At 44.9% G+C, this 24731-nt stretch overlaps 1 protein-coding gene across 2 annotated transcripts in view; it reads right to left on the bottom strand.

Annotated features, from left to right (window-relative positions):
* The window catches only part of LOC126336587 (disks large 1 tumor suppressor protein), a 4198467-nt gene that overhangs the window by 693701 nt on the left and 3480035 nt on the right, over window positions 1–24731 (bottom strand). The gene's annotated exons all lie outside the window — the stretch shown is intronic.

Here is a 24731-nt window from a genome sequence, read left to right as displayed (position 1 = left end):
AGATGTCTTTTGTATTCAGGTGATTCACGTGAAAAGGCGTCCGACTTGATTATGGCCAAACGACGGAAGTTAACAGTCTTTCAATGCGGAAAGGTAGTTGGAGTATACGCATGGAACACTGAATTTCGGAAATCGTCATAAAATTCAGTATTCGAGATCCACAGTGTCAAGAGTGTGCCATATTTCAGGCACCACCTCTCACCACGAATAACGCAGTGGCCAACAGCCTCCCCGTAACGACCGAGAGCAGCGACGTTTGCCTGAGGTTGTAAGTGCACAGACAAGCAATACTGGGTGAAATAATCGCAGAAATCTGTGTGGGACATACTATGAACTTATCAGCTCAGGCGTGATTTTGCGTTATTGGACTACACGACTGAAAAACAATGGCCTGGTCAGATGAGTCCCAATTTCACTTGGAGAGACCTGATGTTAGAGGTCGAGTGTGGCGCAGATCCCTAGAGGCCATGGACCCAAGTTGTCAACTACGCACTGTGGAGGCTGGTGACGATTCCATTGCTGTGGGCTGTGTTTACATGGAATGCACTGGCTCCAGATTATGTTCGGTTACTCGTAGACCGTTAGCAGCCGTTCATCGACCTCTTGTTACTAGCCAGTAATGGAATTTTTATGGATGACAATGCGCCATGTCGCTACGCCACAACTGTTCGCGATTGGTTTGAAGAACATTCTGGACAATTCCAGCGAATGACTAGGCCATCCAGATCGCCCGACATGGGATATAATCGAGAAGTCAGCTGGTGAACAAAATCATCTTATAGTCTTATTTCAAGACACTACCCTTCCGCTCAACTCCCCTTCTAAGTCCTTTGCAGTCTCTAACAGAATTACCGGCCGGAGTGGCCGTGCGGTTCTAGGGGCTACAGTCTGGGACCAAGCGACCGCTACGGTCGCAGGTTCGACTCCTGCCTCGGGCTTGGGTGTGTGTCATGTCCTTAGGTTAGTTAGGTTTAATTATTTATAAGTTCTAGGCGACTGATGACCTAAGAAGTTCAAGTCGCATATTGCTCGGAGCCATTTGAACCATTTCTAACAGAATTACATGGGTAAGTCATCGACAACTATCAAGGTTTTTTAATTCTTATCTCTAAGCTTTAACTCCCTCTCCAAATTCATTCTTCGTTACTCTTAGAGCTTGCTACATGTACAGATAGGTTACGGCCTTTTCTTATTACCTTCTCGATTACTGCTTCACTTTCATGTCCTCCTAGTCTTAGAACAGCAGTCTCGTTTCTGTGCAGGTATTTCACTCCCTGTGCCGGCCGCAGTGTCGAGCACTTGTAGGCGGTTCAGTCTGGAACCGCGCTACCGCTACGGTTGCCGGTTCGAATCCTGCCTCGGACATGGATGTGTGTGATGTCCTTAGTTTAGTTACGTTTAAGTACTTCTAAGTTATAGGGGGCTGATGACCTCAGATGTTAAGTCCCATAGTGCTCAGAGCCATTTGAATCACTCCCCGTATTTTATCACTGCTATCTTGAGACTGTAACTGAGTGCGTTCCAGTCAGAATTAACAAACGCTTTCTCTGAATTACAAGTTCGCCTTTCTCCCGTCTGAGGTAAGTCGTAAGATCGGTATTGCACTGAGTGTTCCTACATTTCTCCGGAACGCCAACCCATCTTCCCCGACGTCTGCAACTACCAGATTTTGCATTCTTCTGTAAATAATTTGTGTCGGAATTTTGCAGCCAGCAGTGCGGTAATATTCACATCTGCTGGCATGTGTCTTTTGCGGAACACGAATTGTTAGATTCATCTTGAATAAAATCCTGAAGCAGACCGCTCTAAAAACGGCCGACACGTCTGTTATAATAGTGGCATAGTTTCAAAACTAGTAAACTTCTTTGTATGAAAGTGGTCATCCACTGCAGTAGTAGCCCTTGGGCGGCCTGAGCGAGGCATGTAATCGACAGTTTCTGTCTCTCAGCATCTCACCCATGTCCGAAAAATATCGCTTTGGTTCACTCTGAGACGCTTGGACACTTCCCTTTTTGAGAGACCTTCTTGGCACAAAGTAACAATGCGGATGCGATCGAACTGCGGTAACGTCCGTCTAGGCATGGTTGAACAGACAACACGAACCGTGTACCTCCTTCCTGGAGGAATGACTGGAACTGATCGGCTGTCGGACCCCTTCCGCCTAATAGGCGCTGCTCATGTTTGGTTGTTTACATCTTACGACGGGTTTAATGACATCTCTGAACAGTAAGAGGGACTGTGTCTGTGATACAATATCCACAGTGAACGTCTATCTTCAGGAGTTCTGGGAACCGGGGTGAGGCAAAACTTTTTTTTTATGTGTGTACATGTGAATTTGATTATTTAAAGAATCCCGTGGTGGGGGTTACTGATGTATTGCTATTCCATGAAAATATGTATCTTTATATTTATTTATTGCGTCCTCAATGTAAATGTTAAACACAAAGGGAGAAGGACTGCACCCTCGCCAACCACATTTATTCACTCTAACAAGTGTTGCCACTTGCCTCACTGTCTCTTAGCTTGAGAACTGCTGTCCACATCCCATGAAGCTGCTGGATTAATCGAGAGTCTAACAAAGGCAGAATGTGGCGTATTTGACATTTTACAGCCATTATTTGGACATCCAACTGTGGAGCTCTACTCCATTCTGGTTGACAGTAAAGTCACCTCTCAGGGTCGTGATTTAAGCGCGCGATCATAAAATTCCGTGCCGCATCAAGGACGCGGCTATGCGTTTGAATGTTAACCACACACGTAATCGCGTGCCCGGAGTGCACAGGTAGCCGTTTACTGGCTCAGTAAATAAATTAACGCCCCTCTGGACGTCCCAATAGGCGCGTTCCCCGTGTCTAATTGGATTACACGGCCATGCACTACCCATCTGCCCTGATTTGCTGCGCATGTGTGTGGGACACAGCAGCCGTATCGACTACAGTCTAGCTCGACGTACCTACCTATCGTCTGATGGCATGATTCAAGTGGCTGTACCTGCAGACGATATTACGGTGTGGTGGTCACAGAAACAAGCGATAATTGTATAGTTGGAATCTGTGAGTAGTACTAGATTTTATTTACAGTAATGGGGCGTGAACTTTAAACGTGAAACCAATCTAAAAACTGAAAATTGCTCAGAGAGCCATCAGCAGATGCTGCTTCGGGATTACTGGGAGAAGCAAGATGGATCAGGGAACTGACTGCAATATAAGATGTACATTTCGGCTGTAATGAAAAATGGTTCAAATAGTTCTGAGCACTATGGGACTTAGCATCTGAGGTCATCAGTCCCCTAGAACTTAGAACTACTTAAACCTAACTAACCTAAGGACATCACACACATCCATGCCCGCGGCAGGATTCGAACCTGCGACCGTAGCGGTCGCGCGGTTCCAAACTGTAGCGATTAGAACCGCTCGGTCACTCCGGCCGGCAGCTGTAATGAGAATAAAATGGAGATGAGAGGTAGATATAGCTGGGAATGGTAGAATGAGCGAGCTAACGTCACTATCAAACATTTATAAATATTCGATGCCTTCTTACGGCACAGATACAAGTTATACTAACCGTACCCGCAAGGTGATGTATCAGAAGTCAAATCAGTGGCGCGACACGGCATCAATTACAATGAAACCCTCCTAATTCGAACTAATTAGGGCGAGTCCCAAGCCCGAACACCGACAGTTCACTTAATAGTTTTACACATCGATGTCATATTTCTTGACACTTTATCACAATAAACCGTACTAAAAATTACGCGTTTTGGACATATCTTTAATGTTCATCACTGAAATTGCATGTTTTCGTAATGTTGTTGCGATCTTCAGTTCAAAAATGGTTCAAATGGTTCTGAGCACTATGGGACTTAACTACTTTGGTCATCAGTCCCCTAAAACTTAGAACTACTTAAACCTAACTAACCTAAGGACATCACACACATCCATGCCCGAGGCAGAATTCAAACCTGCGACCGTAGCGGTCGCGCGGTTCCAGATTGCAGCGCCTAGAACCGCTCGGTCACTCCTGCCGGCCGGTGTTCAGTCCTGAGACTGCTTTGCTGCAGCTCACCATGCTACATCTACATCAATACTCCGCTAGCCACCTGACGGTGTGTGGCGGAGGGTACCTTGAGTACCTCTATCGGTTCTCCCTGCTATTCCAGTCTCGTATTGCTCGTGGAAAGAAGGATTGTGGGCTCTAATCTCTCTGATTTTATCCTCGTGGTCTTTTCGCGAGATATACGTAGGAGAGAGCAATATACTGCTCGACTCTTAGGTGAAGGTATGTTTTGGAAACTTTAATAAAAGCCCGTACCGAGCTACTCAGCGTCTCTCCTGCAGAGTCTTCCACTGGAGTTTATCTATCATCTCTGTAACGCTTTCGCGATTACTAAATGATCCTCTAACGAAGCGCGCTGCTCTCCGTTGGATCTTCTCTATCTCTTCTATCAACCCTATCTGGTACGGATCCCACACTGCTGAGCAGTATTCAAGCAGTGGGCGAACAAGCGTTCTGTAACCTACTTTGTTTTCGGATTGCATTTCCTTAGGATTCTTCCAATGAATCTCAGTCTATCCTGTGCAAGCTTCTTCATCTCCCAGTACCTACTGCAACATACATCCTTCTGAATCTGCTTAGTCTATTCATCTCTTGGTCTCTCTCTACGATTTTTACCCTACTCGCTGCCCTCCAATACTAATACAATACATTCGTAATATGTAAGAATAAATGTGAAAACCACCAAATACAGCGTGTTAGCTCCGTTAACTCTGAAATGAACATGGCGGCTACTGGGTTGGCTTCTATCAGTCACAGCACAGCGTACGTAGTCTCGTCAGCCAATCACTGGGCAAGTGACCGAGATTGTGATTATGTTGGAATGTAACAGCTAAGCTTAAGTTTCTACGAGTGAAAGAAGCTGCAATTAAATTAAAATCTTGGTTGTCACAAATATTTGACTGTTTTTTTTTCTGAGTACGTCACGAACTACGAGGCTGTGGTTGCACTGAGAAAGCACAGCTTAAACTGCTACGAATGATACGAGCAGCACTTACATTAATATATTCAGTGTGTTCAAGCGAGAAGTAATATAGTTACATTTCCTTTGGCTCAATGTTACAGATGTGAAGGCATGAGAAACACTTGTAGAGACTGAGTTGTGATTTATTATCATTCGCAATATTCGTGTAGCCTCTACGAATATTAAAGCATCTTGTCAGTCACGATACGCTGTCGTGAGATGTGAAAGACGTAAACCGAGCAGCTGCCATGCTGATTTCAGTGTCTGCGAAGGTAATATGTCGTATTTGGTGATTTCCGTATTTATGCTTACGTGTTAAACTGCATCCAAGATCTCTCCAAACCGCGCCATTTTTAGCACGCTTTGTTGTGCTAAAGTGTAGGGAAATGTGACGTCAGCGCATATAAACAGTAAGCAGTACCCTTATGGGGTTGTGTCCCACCTCGTATCTGCGCTGCTACATAGCATCGAATGTGGTGAAACCTCACTAATTCGGACGCACTGGAATGACTCACAGTCCCATCACAGAAATGTTTCCTCAAATATTTATCTGAAGTTATAGTTAGGAGTATAACGTACAGAGTATGTACTGTATAAGTAAAATCTATAATAACTGTTATAATATCTGAAACAATGTACTTTATTCAACTGAACACCTTTCCAGTCCAGCCTGCAGTTCGACTCCTCTTTCAGAAACTCCCGCAGAATGCTGTCGTTTCTAGCACGTTACTACCCCTGTCTGAAACGTTTCAGGACTAGATTCATAAAAAAAATTGAGAAAAGTTAGGTTTTAATGGTTCACGTGTCCGGTTGACATTTCGCCGGCTAGTACGTCTTGTTTTAGCTTCCTTAATGTCATAAAAAGTGTGACACTCCTGGCAGAACCACACCGTCCAGGATTTTATCAGTCACTTTAATTTACATTTACACCTAACACTCAACTTTGTTGCTGCATCGCACTGCACTACACTTTAATACACATACAAACGATCACGGAGATGGAATTCAACACAACTCTTCATACGCGCTTCAGCAAGCGAATTGAGCAGGCTTCGATTTTGTTGCGTGCTTCTAAGAATGATACACTGGATACTCATTGTTGGCCATGGGTGAAGCGAGTCGGAACGGATTTTCTTTTAGAGGGGGTGGGGGGCGGCGCGTCCGCGTTCAACATTTTACAGTAAATGGACTTGGCGCGTATCATGTCCGGTTCAGGATGCGTTATTTCACTACGCCATACGCCATACAAAACCATTATGGCGAATTTCGAATTACTGAGCGTTCACTGTATTTCCAAATGGTTGAAAATGGCGATACGCCGAAATTACAACAACAGAATAAAAACTTATAAAACCATAAGGAAAAAATTACGTCATTGAAAAACCTATCAGTCCTTTGAATCGTAAAGGTCTTATACCGGCGGAGGACGTCCCAGCACTTTAGGAAACGAAATACAGGAAAAACAATGCGTTTGAAAAGTTGTTTGATGCGAGACAATATGCACAGAGTTTATATTTGCGTATTGCGAAAGTACATACACAAATTACAGCACGGTAGCTTCCGAAACTCTAAAATAGAGATTGCGTTGAGCGATGCACTTTTTTTTAGCGTGTGTTACACGTTAAGTCATATCAAATACATATGTGCCGGTAAAATTTTAAATAGTGGCATAAATAACCTATCTTCTGGGCCCGACATTTTTCAAATGGCTGATCCTCATAGTGTTACGTTTTGAATGAGAGTTATAACCCCCTGTGATTTAAGAAATTCACTGCACATTCTCACACGTGACATAAATCATCTTGCGTGGAAATTTACTTTGGAAGTAACGCATCTCAAGCCACTGTTCGTAATATTTTCTGGTGATCTGTTAGAAATGTGAACAATTATGACGTCACGCACATCGGATGCACGTTAGTTGTTACGGACGTACTGCATTATCTTCGACCTAAAGCCTTTGACAGTTTTCGGTGTCGGCAAACTGGTCTGTGCATTGTGTAAATTACCCATTTTCTATGCAACTTAACTTTTATTTTGGTGTTATTCTCTGATTCATGTTTCATTGCTGCAGTATTATTCAGCAGTAGTGGACTTAAGTTCTTTGTCAGCGTATCAGATCTTACACGTCAAACCTACAAAACTTTAACTGAAATCTAAAACAATGAAAAATCCCGGAATTCTAAAAAATTCCCGGGTTTTTCCCGGATGAAAAAATTCCCGGGTTTTTCCCGGATCTCCCGGGCCGTATACACCCTGCAAGGAGTTAATGTCATGATTAATGATTTGAAAATTATTTTGAAAATGTAGTGTACTAATCATGACAGTGACGTAGGATGGTTCTTATTTTATTTGAGACCACATTAAGAGCGTTGCTACACAAGCTTCTGCAAATAATTAAATGATAACTGAAGAAGATTAGATTATCGAATGCGATGATTAACGAATTGTTGGTTTAATTGAACCTAACGGTACCGGATGTCGGCTTTGTCCCGTGAAGAAATGACGATATGGCATGTGACGTGTTAAGAGCGCAGACGGAAAGAGAATAGCAGACAGACTGATCTGCAGCGTTTCGCGAGGTTTTGGTTAGGCTGAAGGCGACAGTTAGGTTGTGAATTGGCGAAGCGGTATCGAACGCTTCACTTAATCCGAATTTTTTATCGAGTGCTTTTGGGTAGCCCTCCTGGGAGTTGCAAATGATTGATGCGTATCATGAACAAAATTCTTGCCTGACCGCTCCTACAATTTGAGACGCAAATCATGATTGGAAGTCAAGTACAAAGGTGAATCCATGCGCTACGAAACCACGCCGCCGGAACAATGGCGCAGCATATAGCTTCACGGCGGCTGAGCAAGACCCGCGCAGATGTGGGTCTTTGTTCTGCGTCGTCTTTCAGTCGCTTGACGTGGTCAGTGATCCAGAGACAAGCATACAATCCGAGCTACTGCCCGTATCATCGAAGCAACCTTAATGGCCCCCTCCACCCGTCAGCACGGCAAAGCGAACGTCTACGCGGAGCTCTTGCTTGGGTTATCTGTGGAAGGAAGGAATGAAGGCAGGCTGGACTGTAACGGCCCGAAGATACTGAGGTCATACAAGGAGGATCACAATCACGGATAGAACAAAGATTGGTGTATCAGCCGTGTCCGTTTCGATAGGAACCATCTCGAAGTTCGTCTAAATCGATCTAGACAAAAAATAAATTATCAAAGATCATAAGATGACACTGGCGGATTAAAATTCTTTCACTAACAGTGATCTTTCTATTTCGCGGGCTACGTTCTTACCGACTACGCCAGCAGGTACGACACGCGCCCCGCCCTTACAGTTGTATTTGCGCCAGAACCTCTCTGCTACTTTCCAAACTTTAAATTCTTCTGCAAATTTGTTTGACTAGCGCTCCTCGAAGAAAGTATATTGACAAAAAACAGCTAAGCCACAGTCTAGGGTATTGTCTCCAGAATGAATCTTTCAATCCGTAGCGAAGTGTGCGCTATCCTACAACTTCCTATGTCGGACGGAACTTGAAACCGGAACCATGTATTTCGCTGATACTGAGCGCTTTTTGAGCAGCACAACTTTCCATTCGCTTGCCGTCAACCATTGCTGGGTTATAGTTTGCTGTTAACATGTTCTTCACGGTCCTTCAGTGTTCATGTTTCGCGTATTCGTACACAACCGCAAACAAGATTCTCCACGACCTCTTTGATTCATCCCTACCACTCTTAATAAACGTTCGATAAACACGTGGGAGCCGGCCGCGGTGGTCTCGCGGTTCTAGGCGCGCAGTCCGGAACCGTGCGACTGCTACGGTCGCAGGTTCGAATCCTGCCTCGGGCATGGATGTGTGTGTTGTCCTTAGGTTAGTTAGGTTTAAGTAGTTCTAAGTTTTAGGGGACTGATGACCACAGCAGTTGAGTCCCATAGTGCTCAGAGCCATTTGAACCATTTTGAAACACGTGGGCTTCAAACTAAATTGAATTTTGGAAGATAGAGATGAATTCCGCAGTTCTAATCATTTGTGTATAGCCATGTACCTAACCTGTTGATTACAAATGTAATTCATTAAACAATGTTCCGTTTTGATCACACCAAGCCGTGAAGGCCTAAGGAATGTCTGCCGGCCGCCGTGTCATCCAATGCCTTGTGGCGTCACGCTATTGCGATATGGAGGGCAAGTGGTCATCACACCGCTCTCCCGGCCGCTTTGCAGACTTTCCATATCGTGGAGCCGCTACGATTCTGTCAAGTAGCTCCTCAATGTACATCACGAGGCTGAGTGCACCTAGTGCCAACCCTCTCTCAAGGGGCAGCACCGGAAATCGAACCCGGGTCCTCTGCATGGCAGCCATTTACGCCGACCACCTAGCTACGGGCGTGTGAGGTACTGGGAGAGTGAAAGATCTAGGACATATTACTACATCAATAAAGAAAACATGCCGGAGACCAAGAAAGCGGTACATGTAAACAACATATTTGATCTTAGTGCACTGGGTAAAGCTAAGATCGCAACAGCATTAAGTCGCACCTATCATTGCGAAGTAGTGTGCACAGTCTGTTTCTTTCTTTTTTTAAAAAAAAAAATATTGTAGTACATCGGAAAATTACCAAGTGGGATTAATACAAGAGATACATAAGACCCAACGGAGAGAGGCGCGTTTCGTAACGGGATTGTTATGGGGATGTTCAAGAGACCGCAGTTGCAGACGCTACATGACAGGTGTTGTGCATCACGAAGAGGTTCACTGCAGAAATTTCGAGAGCTTTCGTTCCAAGAGGAGTCGGGCAACATACTGCTCTCTGCCACATTCGCCTCGCCATACTACATACGTCTCGCCAAATTACCACGACGAACAAATTAAAGAAATTACACGTGACGCGTGTGGCGCTTTACAACAATCACATGTCCCGTTCATCATTCGTGGATGGAACGCGAAAGGGGGGACAAGACAGAACTACCGCAGACACCATAAGATGGCTTGCGGGCCATAGATGTAGATGTAGATACGGATGCAGATATGCTAAGGTAATACATTTCTGTGCCTAACGGATGACACTTTATGACGGAAATCGGTAGCAAAAATAATGTGATCAATCTTAGCAACTGTAGGTGTTTTCAACAACGTTTCTATCAGATACTTAACAAATCACAAGCACAACTTATCGAAAATAAGTATGGACTTCAGAAAGTAAGTAGTTACGGAAGGTGCCGACACGCTAAGACAATTGCGTAACAAGAGTGGCGGATTGCCAGAGGAGAGTACATGCTCCGGGTTTCCTGCAGATAGAGTTCTGCTGCGGTACGGATAACAGGTGCGAGTGAAGTGGCGCGGCAACTGGGAACGCACACCAGTACGAGAGACAGCGCGATTCTTGTGGGAAAAACGTCCATACTGTACAGATTCACCTTGAAATTCTGCCACTGTGTGGTCCACCCGTAGTGAAATGGTTCCAATAATTTGAACAAGGCCGCACAGACGTGGATAATGCTAATCTGGAAGTTGTAATGGTTCTTTATTTACGTGACCATTACGGCACTCCAACCACAGTTCTCGATACCAGTAATATCGTACTACTTTTCTGCGAAGTAACAGACATTTTTGTGACAATATTCACATTTGGTTTTATTAATGTATAGGTACTCCGATGTATCGATATCTTACAGTGATATGGTTCTTGTGCGTATTCATTTCTATGAGACTGTCATAATCTTTGACTTACTTTAACCCTTTTGGAGCGAATGCGCACAGAGCAGTCTTTGTTTCACTTTGCAGAAGTTAAGTGGTTATTTCGCTTTGTAAAAGAACAGTTAAGTCTTGTGCTTGGATAAAGTGGAAATTACATATATGAAGATTGATACAAAACTGTTTTCTTGATGATGTGAGAATTAAGAAGAAGTATATGTGAATTTACAAGAAGTTTAACAATGTGGATCGTGAACATCAAGTTAAAAATTATTTCTACCATACCATTGTTCTTATCTGGGATTGTTTGGTCATTAAGAATTTCCTGAAAAACGCGTTTGTTAGGTCTTCAAATATTGCTATAATACAGATCTGGATCTTCTAGCAGTCAAAGTGGAATTACCCTAGAATCAACTACACGAGCCGTAACAACTTCGTCGATATCTACTTGGGAATCCATTCAAGATAAGTGCCAAGATTAATGACTTTTTTACAGTGACTTCATTATTTCCATTCTAACGATACCATCCACAGCCAATAACTTTGTTTTTATTTTATTTTATCCATACTGGATGAGAGGTCTTGATTGTGAATGTCAATGTTAAAAAAAATATATCGGCTCAACCACTTGTTTGTAGTGTAAAACACTAAATTGACGCGTTTTGGAAGTGAAGCTTCCACCATCAGAATAATAAAAAGTAAAAGAACCTCTTAAAACTCGCTAAAATGGAACATGCACCAGGCACAATAAAATTAAAACATCGTGGCTACTTCCCTTGTTGCAGCCGTCTTTTCAAAGGTGCATCTCCACATAGTCGCCAATATATATAAAATTCTAAAATTGTGTCGCCTATGGTGTTCAACATCCAACCACATGGCTCTCTTCTCTATCGTCGTAAACCGCCCGTGCGTCTTCGTTGATACCACACACACCACGTAGCCAAACACGACACAGAAATGCGAGTCATTTCACTGTCGGGTTTGGCCAGTGTTTTGCACTATAAACAAGTGGTTGAGCCGATATATTTTTTTAACATTAACTTTGTTGTTGCCCGATAAAGCGAACATATGCTGCGTGAGCAACATTATTATTCTGATTTCTAACCTACTTTGCAATTGCTGGTATTGTTAGAAAGTCCAGATGTTTCATCATGCAGTTTCAGTCTTTCCGGCATGCTGAAAGAATATCTGGAGGAGGAAAGATATTTTCCAGTGACGACACCCACACAGCGTTCTCTAATGGCTCCGTCACCAAGGAACGGATTTCTATCGTCGAGGAAATGAACGACTAGTAAAACGGCCGTTTATTTCAGAGACGTGGTGTCATGTATCTGTGCCACTTTGAAGAGCAGTGCAGCGTTCAATAAAAGGTACTTGGTGTGCCCAGATAAGGCGTAATTTACTTTTGGAAGTTCCCCTCATAGAATGGTGCTCGGTACGACATCACTCTCGCTCTCAGTTGAGACATAAGGACCGCTCGGAGAATATCCTCTGGAGCGTTTTAACAGGAGCACGCAGTGTACTGTCCGCAATAGAGCAGCATCGGGGCAGGCGAGTGTCCCATATATCCTGCAGACGTCGGCCTGGACGCGACATGGGGGTGGTGCTAGGAGCACTTGGAAGCTGGCGTTAACGGCCATCGGTTACGTGTCGCTTGGCGTCCGGGGGGGCCTAAATGTCCACTCGTGCGACCTCCGCCCGCTGCGTGCGCCAGAGAGAGACCTTGGCCCTGAGTTATGAATGGCCACACACCGTCCTGTATTATTGCCCACCGAGTGCACTGCCCTGATGAAAAACGGGGCCCTAGGGCGCGAGTAAAGTGTGTGTGTGTGTGTGTGTGTGTGTGTGTGTGTGAGAGAGAGAGAGAGAGAGAGAGAGAGAGTGGGAGGGACGGAGGGAGGGAGGTGCGTGGCACACAGGTCCGGTAGCGCGTGCGTTACGCAGCTCGGCTGTTAGCGCCCGCCCACGCCGTCAGTCAACGCGGTCATAATTGGGTCTGACAAGAGGCAAATGGCATGCACTCGCCGGCTACGGTAGCGCCGGACCGGCCCGCCACACTGGGCGAGATCGCTTTCGACAGTTCACCCCCGCGCCGCCCACCTTCCTGACATGTGGCGGGCCCGTGGCAGCCCTCACATCGCTTTTGCTCTTCTCGCCGGTTAAAGCCAAATTTCTCTTATTTGACGTCACATTGCTAAACAGCGTGTGACAACGATGGCGCAGCGATTTATCACAATGTGCCTTCCAGTGCCTGGTTTTGAGATCTTGATGCACTGAAACGAAAGCTGTTGGTTTGAACATTGAAAGGTGGCTACACTGAGTCACAGCGCCAGAGATTGCGCCAAAGATTATTATACCGCCGCCTCCACTGGCAGAAGTAGTTCAGATGTTGCCGTGGGCAGTACTTTTTGAGAGGATGTCGAGAGCAGTACTAGTTCAGAGGATGTCGAGTGCAGTTGTTGTTCTGTTGGGCGAGAGAATAGATGCTGTTCGGTTGGTGTAATGTATAGATGGAAGATGTTGCAATGATCACAGTGTATTTTTCGTCAATATATACCGAGGTAAAAAAAATTTCATATTTCTTTAATGACAATGCCTCTTGGTCACAGGTTCAGTCAACAAAGTATCTGGCTCGTGTTCGTGTATTAGACTTGTAATTTTGGCTTCTATGTGCAATTATAGTATTTCTGGTTTTTCAATTAGTTCATTGTAAATGGTGTTTAAAATATCTTGTCTATTGAGGAAGAACCATGCCAGATACATGTACGTTCAGTCGCACAACCACACACAGTACAGTTATACTTGTGCTTTGTTGTTTCGTACCTTTTATAGTTGCAGGGGACTTAATTAATCAATAGTGTTGATGGAAATTTCTTGTCATTCTTTATTTTTATTTTATGCAGTCAGATTGCGTGTTAATATTACTCAGGGCCAACCGGTTAGGAGATTTCGTAACCGGACTCACAGCTACTAAAGTTATTGCATTACTGCATTTATTTCTTTTTAATTAAGCCCCCATGCAACATCACAGCGTTTTACTAAGCATGCGGCCGCGCGGAGTGGCCGAGTGGCTTGAGGCGCCATGTCATGGACTGCGCGGCCCCTCCCGCCGGAGGTTCGAATCCTCCCTCGGGCATGGGTGTCTGTGCTCATGCCTTCCTGGGACCTGTGAACTGACGAGTCGTGCCATTTCTTTATTTATTAACTAGCTGATAACCCCGGCGTTACCCCGGTATTTTTTTATTTGAATCTTCTATTAATCTGTCTCCTCCTCACTCCTCTCTCTGCCCACCCCTCCTCTTCCCCACTCCCTTCCAATCAGCTGTTCCTTCCTGTCTAGCCCTCCTTACTCTATCTTTGTGCCGACCGCGGTGGTCTCGCGGTTCTAGGCGCGCAGTCCGGAACCGTGCGACTGCTACGGTCGCAGGTTCGAATCCTGCCTCGGGCATGGATGTGTGTGATGTCCTTAGGTTAGTTAGGTTTAAGTAGTTCTAAGTTCTAGGGGACTAATGACCACAGCAGTTGAGTCCCATAGTGCTCAGAGCCATTTGAACCATCTCTCTTTGTCAATTCCCTCCACCCCCTCTCTCTGTCCGTCTCCTCCTCCTCCCCCTTTCTCTGTCCACTCCTCCTCTTTCTTTTTTCTGTCCATGTCTCCCCTCTCTCTGTCCGTTTCTCCTTCCCAAACTATGTCAGTCTTCTCCTCCTCCTATCTGTTCATACCTCCTACTACCCCTCGCTGTCTGTCCATCTCCTCGTCTTCCCTTCTCTCATGCCAATAGAAGGCTGGTCTTTCCATATTGTCACTAATATGTATCGGGTGATCAAAAAGTCAGTATAAATTTGAAAACTGAATAAATCACGGAATAATGTAGATAGAGAGGTACGAATTGACACACACACTTGGAATGACATGGGGTTTTATTAGAACCAAAAAAATACAAAAGTTCAAAAAATGTCCGACAGATGGCACTCCATCTAATCAGAATAGCAATAATTAGCATAACAAAGTAAGACAAAGCAAAGATGATGTTCTTTACAGGAAATGCTCAATATGTCCACCATTATTCCTCAGCAATAGCTGTAGTCGAGCAATAATGTTGTGAACAGCACTGTAAAGCATGTCCGGAGTTATGGTGAGACATTCGCGTCGGATGTTGTCTTTCACCATCCCTAGAGATGTCGGTCGATCACGATACACTTGCGACTTCAGGTAACCCCAAAGCCAATAATCGCACGGACTGAGGTCTGGGGACCTGGGAGGCCAAGCATGACGAAAGTGACGGCTGAGCACACGATCATCACCAAACGACGTACAACGATATAATTTTTCCGGTACTTCCGATGGTATATGTGCCTACTGGATGCGAAATGTGTTGTGAATGGAGTTAGTAGTAAAGAAGTAATAAATGAAAATGTCATACCGAGGGGCGCATTTGCATAGTGCCTGCGAGAAGTGTTGCAAATAGAGTTAGTAGTAGAGTGATGCGTACTCAATGTTTATGACGTCGTATCTCCCAAACGACGTGTCGTATAACAATAAAGTTAGTGGTACATGTGAATACTGTATGTAAAATGTGCCACGAATACAATTAGTAGTAAGGAAGTGATCAATTAAAGCGTCATCCTTCATGTGGCAGTTTTCTGAATGGAAATGGAAATGAACGTTTGGCGTCATGGTGCAGTTCTTATTACATTCGACGCCACAGTGGGCGACCTGCGCGAGGGATGGGGAATACACGATGATGGAGACAACACAACACCCAGTCCCTGAGCGGAGAAAATTCCCCGAACCAGCCGGGAAGCGAACCTGGGCCCGTAAGGACGGCAATCCGTCACGCTAACCACTCAGCTATCGGGCGGACGTTTTACTGCATGAACAGTGGAAATGTATTAAGCTACAAACTTTTTTCCTTTCATAATTTTGTAGGGGTCGTCAGCGAGAAAAAGTTTTTTAAAGGTTTGAAATCGTCTTGAGAGGGTATGTAATGCTGTTTCAGTGATTGCTATATCGAGTCAAATTTGCAAAGGAACTGGCAGTATGAACCCACTCATTCGTGTAACACTGCATCCGCTATGGCCGAGATTCAGGCACTGACTACGTCGGGAAAGGTGTCATAAAGCCGTTGTATCCTCCCCTGAAGCAAGAACCCCCAACTGTTTAACTGCTTCTTGATATTCTGGATAAAGACACTGGCAAGGAGTTGACGTCCAGAAATGGTCCCACATCTGACAGATTTGGTAATCCTGCATGTCTCGGGACTACCTCAGCGTCACACAGACAGTTCACTGGCCTAAGTGCTATGTATGGATGAGCATTGTCCTGTTGAAAAATGGCACCACGACACTGTCGTATGAGAGGTAACACACGAGTATGCAGGATGTCCGTTGTGCCCTCAGAGTTGCTTTAATCACGATTAGCTGCGACCAGAAATCGTACCTGATGCCTCCCCACATCATGCAGCAATAACACCGCTGTGCCTTTCGAGAACACTGGAAGAATGGGAATCCTTCCCAGGTCGCCTCCATGGTCGTCCAGGGTACTGCAGAGCCGTGGACCATCGCCGAACACATCATTATCAGCCCTCCATGCTTCCCTCTCACGGCACCACTGCAAACCAAAACAGCTGACTGTGTCGTGGCCTCAACGGCAGCCTACGCATCAACAGTAGTTTCCTAGTCAAGTTGCTGTTACGTCACCGACCAATAGTGCAGGCTGACACAGAATGTTGCAGGAAATCCATCTACTTGTTTTCGGATGAGAGGCGCAGATGTGAGTCGGTTACGACTTACTTGCTGCCCAGTTGAGCGATCTTCCCTTGTGGTGGTCAGACGTGATTGGCCAGAAATGCCTGCCCTCACGTTCCTATGCAGTCCAACATCAAGCCACTGCCACATCCGAATTCCCCCAAACAAAGTGACGCGCCCAGATGACATGGTCGGATTTTAATGTAACGTTGTGCACGCACACACAGTCGGCGGGTGTCAAAATGATTACAGCTGCAAATCTCTGCGAGAGGTATGTCGGCCACCAGAGCGCATAATGTTGTTCATGTTCAGTTTTCTTGCCAGGTCTGGCATGGTATGTAAGGGCGTCAACAGCATCCTATACTGAGTGACCACTGTGAAGAACATGTGTTAAGACTTCGTTATCAGCACATGACTGAGTGTTGAAAGAGTCTGGTTGTGGGTCTTCATTTGGCCGAGTGAACGAATCGTGCAACATCCAAATTTGTGAGACATTCAGCAGTGACAATGGTCCGATGTTTGACTGCCTGAGAATGAGAGGGCAGGCACAGGTCTGCTCGTTGTCAAGTTTCTGGTCAACTAGTTCTGACCCAAACATGGAAGCATAGAGTTAGTGTGCAGCAATCACATCGTAATTTTTTCTCATCTGCACCAGTCATTCGAGAAAAAATAATGGACTCAATGGTTCTCTACCACATTCTTTGTCAACCCGCACCACTGCTCAGACATTGGCAGCAGCCTCACCAGGGAATTATTGTCTCATGTGTAGGCTGCTGTCTTCTCTATTTCTCCATAGGAATATTCCTCTCCCTCGTTAACGACTGTATCCTGTGATTCCAAGTGTAAGGTGGTTGCTCCTTTTTCCCATTTGGCATGTACTCCATTATACATTTTAGTAGCCTTTCTTTTTGCACGTTTTTGATACTGTAGTTGTTTCTGTTGAATAAATATAGTAACTGCATTTTGATAGTTCATTCTGCGCCTGATAACTATTTTTATATCATTGCCGTCTCCAGAAACTCGTCTCTGCAACTAGTAATTTTGAATTTAGCAACCATTTCGATGTCCATATTCCTGAACCGTGTGTTAGAATGGCCTTAGATATTGTATGCAAATATTCTTGTTTTTATATCAATGCTCATCCCAAAAAATTCCATTTAATAAAGAAATACGCATATTTCCCACAATTATTATCAATCTTTTTTGAATGATTCCTTGTTGCCTGCAACTATTGACACGTACTACTTCGACCTTCGGCCACTTTCAAGTACTTAAATGCATTTAATGACTGTAATATCATCAAAATCTGCTATGGAAAATATTGACAATATGGGTGAAATTGTAAAACAGTTTGACAATAAACTAAAACTTATGTTGGAAGCGGCAAAGATTCATTTGAAAAGTTAATAGCAACTCTCGACCCCAGCTTAAAGCAAATAACATTCCCCGTCTAATTTCTTCGTTTTATTTCCCATCATTTGTAATGTTCATCCCTAGGTATTTATATTCGTCCTCATCTGTTCCTTCTTCCAGTACAAAATCTTTATTATTTCACCTTTTCCTATCTGTCTGAATTTACTAATGTAGTATTTAGGATTTAGATCTCACTTTTAAGTCATTTGTATCTTTTTTTTCTAGGCATATTCTCTGTATTTTCATAGTCTTGAGCGAGAATCCGTTACTTGTCTGCAACTCACGAAGATCCACATAATTTTCATTTGTTCTTGCAATACTACAGTTTCATCAGCATATTTTATATGTAACAAGCTATTATCTACACCTGTGCTTGCATATCGGTAGTTTTGTTAAGATGAGTGATAGTAAATCAGTAAGATATTGTCTGTGCAATGTCAGCTGCCCTCACGTGACTGCCAGTTCAGGTAAGGACATATCGTAATGCATGTGTGCAACCCCCATCCCCTCCAACTGTGAGTAACTCATGACGCTTCGGCACGTGCAGTGCGGGGGGAGGGGGTAGCAACTTGCAGCTATGTATCGTGTTCTTCAAGTAGCTGTACATTATACATAACATATACATTATGCAACAAATTTAATAATTTTTAACATGGTTTCCGTTCGCTGGTGTAAAACGAGAGATTCCGTTCTCTACTTCAACCTCTTAAGGATCTCTTTCTTTTTTCTTTCTAAAGTATCCTGTGTTTTTCCCCACAGTTTCAGCTATCTCCATACCAGATTTCATCGCAATCGGTTCTGCTGTTTCGTCCTGAAAACCAACAGAGTCATTTTCACATTTATAATATTAGTGACGATGTACGGGGGTGAAATGCAACATCCCTGGCTTAATCGTTCTGTAACTTGATATCCAAGAGACAAAATTAAACAATTTTGTTTTTTGTATAATGTTTGAGGAGTAATAACATGGGGGTATTATAACTATATTAATGTTAGTCTTATTAACAAAGAGGTTCAGTGCGATTCTAAAAGATGTCAGTGCATTTAATTGTATCGGATAAGACGGACAAAACTTAATTTCAACAGCAAGTGGACAGTATTAAATAAAGATGTTACGCATCCTTCATTATACGGAGAACTGTGGCACGTAGGTATGGCACGTAGGTACGCATTCGGATTACAGGCGACACATTTTCTACAGTCAAACAGAAATAGATTACCGTGAACGTTTATACCATCGAACTGAGCGGGGAAGATTGGTTCCGCCCTGAACACATTAATTTAGAGAAGATATACTCGTTAGTCACTCGCTCATCCAGCACTGAAAGCTGATTTAAGTCCACTTCTTGATAGCTCGTACTTCGCTCCTCCGCAATTGGCAGTTCTGGGCTACGGTTATCCTACGCATAGCTGATGCTTTAAGCCTCAGAGTGAGTAATATATGCCCTGCTTTTTTTTCTAATATTACATCCAGGAACACTTATCGACAACCATTTGTCTTCTCTCGAGACGTCTCGCAATAAACGGAGGTGATTTCCTGAGAATTGCTACATTTTACTCCTCCGTATGCTAATGGACATCCGTAATGCCTCACACAGATCCATATCCGCGCATAAAACGACTGATTAAATTCCACCTCGTCGAATAGTTACAAATTGAACATGACACTTCCTGTCAATCACTTAGCCATGTTATAACGCTGTTCCACTTTCTGTGGCAATTACAGTCAGCCACGGCGGAGCGATTCGACTAGTGAATCGGAGCCATTTGTTTGTTTTCAGATCACCACGTTCTATTTGGTCTTTTTTTTTTAATCTTATGGGACTTAACCTAAATTATCCTAAGGACAAACACACACACCCATGCCTGAGGGAGGACTCGAACCTCCGCCGGGACCACGTACAGTCCACGACTGCAGCGCCCAAACCGCTCGGCTAATCCCGCGCGGCGTTCTCTTTGTTAGCCGAGTCTTTAATCGTTCGAGGGAAGAGGTGAGCCAGATTCTGATTCCCCCCTCCCAAGTTCCAGTTACCTCTGTTTCTGCGAAAATACGATCAAAACACTGATGAAGACTATAATATGGAAGCAGTAAAAAGTACAACACAAATTGTACATAGGTACAGATCCAAAGGCACTGCGACTTGGCTGCTGCCGCTTTAGGAACAGGTCACAACAGTGTCGTTGTGCCGCTCCTCCATAGAACCAGTTAACATATCCACACTTCCTGGCAGATTAAAACGGTGTGCCGGACCGAGGCGCGAACTCGGGACCTTTGCCTTTCGCAGGCAAGTGTTCTACCAACTGAGCTACACAAGCACGACTCACGCCCCGTCCTCACAGCTTTAATTCCGCCAGTACCTCGTCTCCTACCCTCCAAACTTCACAGAAGCTCTCCTGCGAACCTTGCAGAACTATCACTCCTGGAAGAAAGGATATTGCGGAGACATGGCTTAGCCACAGCCTGGGGGACGTTTCTAGAATGAAAATTTCACTCTACAGCGGAGTGTGCGCTGATATGAAACTTCCTGGCAGATTAAAACTGTGCGCCGGACCGAGACTCGAACTCGGGACCTTTGCCTTTCGCAGGCAAGTGCTTCTGTGAAGTTTGGAAGGTAGGAGACAAGATACTGGCTGAATTAAAGCTGTGAGGATGGGGCCTGAGTCGAGCTTGGGTAGTTCAGTTTGTAGAACACTTGCCCGCGAAAGGCAAAGGTCCCGAGTTCGAGTCTCGGTCCGGCACACCGTTCTAATCTGCCAGGAAGTTTCATATCAGCGCACACTCCACTGTAGAGTGAAAATTTCATTCTAGAAATATCCGCACTGCTCAGTTAACGTACAAGTAGTAACATGTCAGAAAAAGAAATCCTACACACAATAATCGAGCAGTACTGAATGCAAGCTCGAGGGCGAAGCGTGAAGACGGCAATGCTGTTATCAACAGCTAGTTCCGTGACTGGACGTAACATGTTTGTTTCCTAAGAATACACACAGCACACAACATCGAGATTTCCACTTTACGCCAGATATTTGCGGTGGAATACAGATACAAAGTTGAATGGGTGTAAGAAATCAAACAAGATGCTATTACTCTGTAACGACCTAACGAACACAAGTCCCTCATATCAAAATACACTGCTCTGCAAAACTTAAGGGCGAGTTAAATACAATCACTTATCACAACCAAGTACTAAGAGTGAACGAAAGTGCGGGAGCATGTTGACAGAGATCGCTCAGTCTTGCTCAGAAAGTTGGAAGTCACATCGCGTGAGGTCAGCGTGACTACAGCGCCAAATGGGGCTGGCCCCGCTACACGAGGAAGCTGAAGGAACGAGATAAAGACAGTGTGTGTGAATCAGCGAGCAATTACTGAGCGCTGCGGTGAAAGTTCTTCATTACAATATGACCCGGAAAATACATTTAGATGGCTTCACATGGAGAAGAATCGCCTTTTTTTTTGTCTTCAGTCCGAAGACTGGTTTGATGAAGCTCTCCATGCTACTCTATGCTTCTTAATCTCCCAGTACCTACTGCAACCTACATCCTTCAGAATCTGTTTACTGAATTCATCTTGGTCTCCCCTAGCCGGCCGCGGTGGTCTCGCGGTTCTAGGCGCCCAGTCCGGAACCGTGCGACTGCTACGGTCGCAGGTACGAATCCTGCCTCGGGCATGGATGTGTGTGATGTCTTTAGGTTAGTTAGGTTTAAGTAGTTCTAAGATCTAGGGGACTAATGACCACAGCAGTTGAGTCCCGTATGCTCAGAGCCATTTTTGGTCTCCCCTCTACGATTTTTACCCTCCACGCTACCCTCCAATACTAGATTGGTGATCTCTTGATGGCTCAGAATATGTCCTACCAACCGATCCCTTCTTCTAGTCAAGTTGTGCCAGAAATTTCTCTTCTCTCCAATTCTATTCAATACCTCCTCATTAATTATGTGATCTACCCATCAAATCTTCAGCATTCTTCTGTAGCACCACATTTCGAAAGCTTCTATTGTCTTCTTGTCTAAACTATTTATCGTCCATACATGGCTACACTCCGTGCAAATAGTTTCAGAAAAGACTTCCTGACACCTAAATCTATACTCGATGTTAACAAATTTCTCTTCTTCAGGAATGCTTTCCTTGCCATTGCCAGTCTACATTTTATATCCTCTCTACTTCGCCCATCATCAGTTATTTTGCTCCCCAAATAGCAAAACTCATTTACTGCTTTAAGCGTCTCATTTCCTAATCTAATTCCCTCAGCATCATCCGATTTAATTCGACTACATTCCATTATTCTCGTTTTGCTTTTGTTGATGTTCATATCATATCCTCCTTTCAAGACCCTGTCCATTCCGTTTAGCTGCTCTTCGAAGTCTATCAGCGAGAAACTGAAAAATGATGAAATATGATGACTGTAGCCTAGGTTTTAGCTATTGCTCACAGCAATGTTTCACCTGCATGGGGAGCATTCCGAACCTCGGGCACTGTTGTCCAAAAGAAGGAATCTGGTCGACGAAGGTCAAGTACAGCAGCACAAGGCCACTACGTTGTCGAACAGGCGACGAGGGACCCACGTTGAACAGTGGGTGTGACTGCAACCACATTTAACATAACTGCAAGACATTCAATATCACGCTCCACAGTGGCACGGGGTCTGCTAGGGCGGGGGACGCTGGGGGGTGGGGGGGGGGGAGGGAGGGAGGGGGAGAGTTTTCATTCTGCCCGACGACATGTATGTAATGTTCCGTTTACACCCGCATATTGCCGGTACCGTTTGCGGTGGTGCCAAGAGAAAAAGGACAGGACCAGCGAGGAGTGCAGGTTCGAATCCTGCCTCGGGCATGGATATGTGCGATGTCCTTAGGTTAGTTAGGTTTAAGTAGTTGTAAGTTCTAGGGGACTGATGACCTCAGAAGTTAAGTCCGATAGTGCTCAGAGCCATTTGAACCCATTTATTTGTGGTTTTCATTTCTGTGAGACGTATATGCGATATCTCGCCTGCTGTCACTATTCATCACGTTTAGTTGCGACGGTAACGTACTCTTACCACATGACTCATGTTCTATAACCAATGTATAGCATGCCAACTGCCAACACCACAGAAAGAAAAACATTTCAGTGGGAATTTCGAACACGGCTCTCGCTTGGCACTTTATCACCATGACCACTTAGCCATGAGGCTGTTGCTGTTTTAGTCTGCTGTTTATTGCACTTCTTGTGCTTGGACCGTTCACTCTTTCTGTTTAGCTTTTTTTTTTTACAGTTCACCCTCTTCCTCTTTTCATGCTTGATTAGTTTTCGAAGGGCTGTCCACTGCGCCATGTTACCACTAAATCTTAGGGGATGCGATGAGGACTCCCCCTTGTCAGCGCCTTTAATAAAAAATGCGGAATCGGCGTCTCGGCTGAACTGGAGCGTTAACGCGGCACGTTCCGCTGACCTGCTGTAGTGGAGGTGGCGTGGCCGTGCTGAGGTGGGGCGACGTGGCCGGAGGCGAGGGCGATCTGGGAGCGCCGCCCTAATGGGCACGCCCTGTATGTACAGGGCTAATTACAGCGGAGCGCGCGTGCTTACCTGTACCTCCGGGCTAACTGCTCGCGACACGAGAGGCGTGGCTAGCAGCTACGAGAGGGCTGCTTGTTATTCGACCGGCGCGCTCAGCCCCCTGTGTGTGTGGGGGGGGGGGGGGGGAGGAGGGGTGCGGAGAGGCTTATTGGCCCCTCTGCCGACCATGTAAACCGCGCGCAGGAAGCAAAGCAGAAGCGTCGGCGTTAGCATCAGCTGAATATACATCAGCACAGCGGCCACTCCGGAGGTGCTCTGTAGGAAGGGACAGGCGAGCGGCGCCCGTCGCGTGCAAATACGTCGTACGGCTACAGCTGTTTTTGTAAGGATTCAGACGCCTACGGGTAAACAGCTCGGCCCAAACCCCTGGAACGATTTCAACCAAATTTCGTCCACATATTAGTTATAATCATAGAGTAAATATCTCTGGAGTGAGGCATTCACATGCGAAGAACAGATTTTGTGTTGTCAACATACATTGCCGGCCTGGTCACGTGATCTCGGGACGTCGTGAGTTTGTCCGTATAGCGCCCTGTATATTTAGAATGTCACTACATTCCTAGTACATCTACATATACATCCATACTACGCAAGCCACCTGACGGTGTGTGGCGGAGAGTACCTTGAGTACCTCTATCGGTTCTCCCTTCTATTCCAGTCTCGTATTGTTCGTGGAAAGAAGGATTGTCGGTATGCTTCTGTGTGGGCTCTAATCTCTCTGATTTTATCCTCATGGTCTCTTCGCGAGATATACGTAGGAGGGAGCAATATACTGCTTGACTCTTCGGTGAAGGTATGTTCTCGAAACTTTAACAAAAGCCCGTACCGAGCTACTGAGCGTCTCTCCTGCAGAGTCTTCCACTGGAGTTTATCTATCATCTCCGTAACGCTTTCGCGATTACTAAATGATCCTGTAACGAAGCGCGCTGCTCTCCGTTGGATCTTCTCAATCTCTTCTATCAGCCCTATCTGGTACGGATCCCACACTGTTGAGCAGTATTCAAGCAGTGGGCGAACAAGCGTACTGTAACCTACTCCCTTTGTTTTCGGATTGCATTTCCTTAGGGTTCTTCCAATGAATCTCAGCCTGGCATCTGCTTTACCGATGATCAACTTTTTATGATCATTCCATTTTAAATCACTCCCAATGCGTACTCCCAGATAATTTATGGAATTAACTGCTTCCAGTTGCTGACCTGGTATTTTGTAGCTAAATGATAAGGGATCTATCTTTCTATGTATACGCAGCACATTACACTTGTCTACATTGAGATTCAATTGCCATTCCCTGCACCATGCATCAATTCGCTGCAG

This window comes from Schistocerca gregaria, chromosome 2 (assembly GCF_023897955.1).
Source record: "Schistocerca gregaria isolate iqSchGreg1 chromosome 2, iqSchGreg1.2, whole genome shotgun sequence".
NCBI classification, from domain to species: Eukaryota; Metazoa; Arthropoda; class Insecta; order Orthoptera; family Acrididae; genus Schistocerca; species Schistocerca gregaria.
Note: the sequence above shows the minus strand (reverse complement) of the source record. Positions and strands in the feature narration are given on the sequence as shown.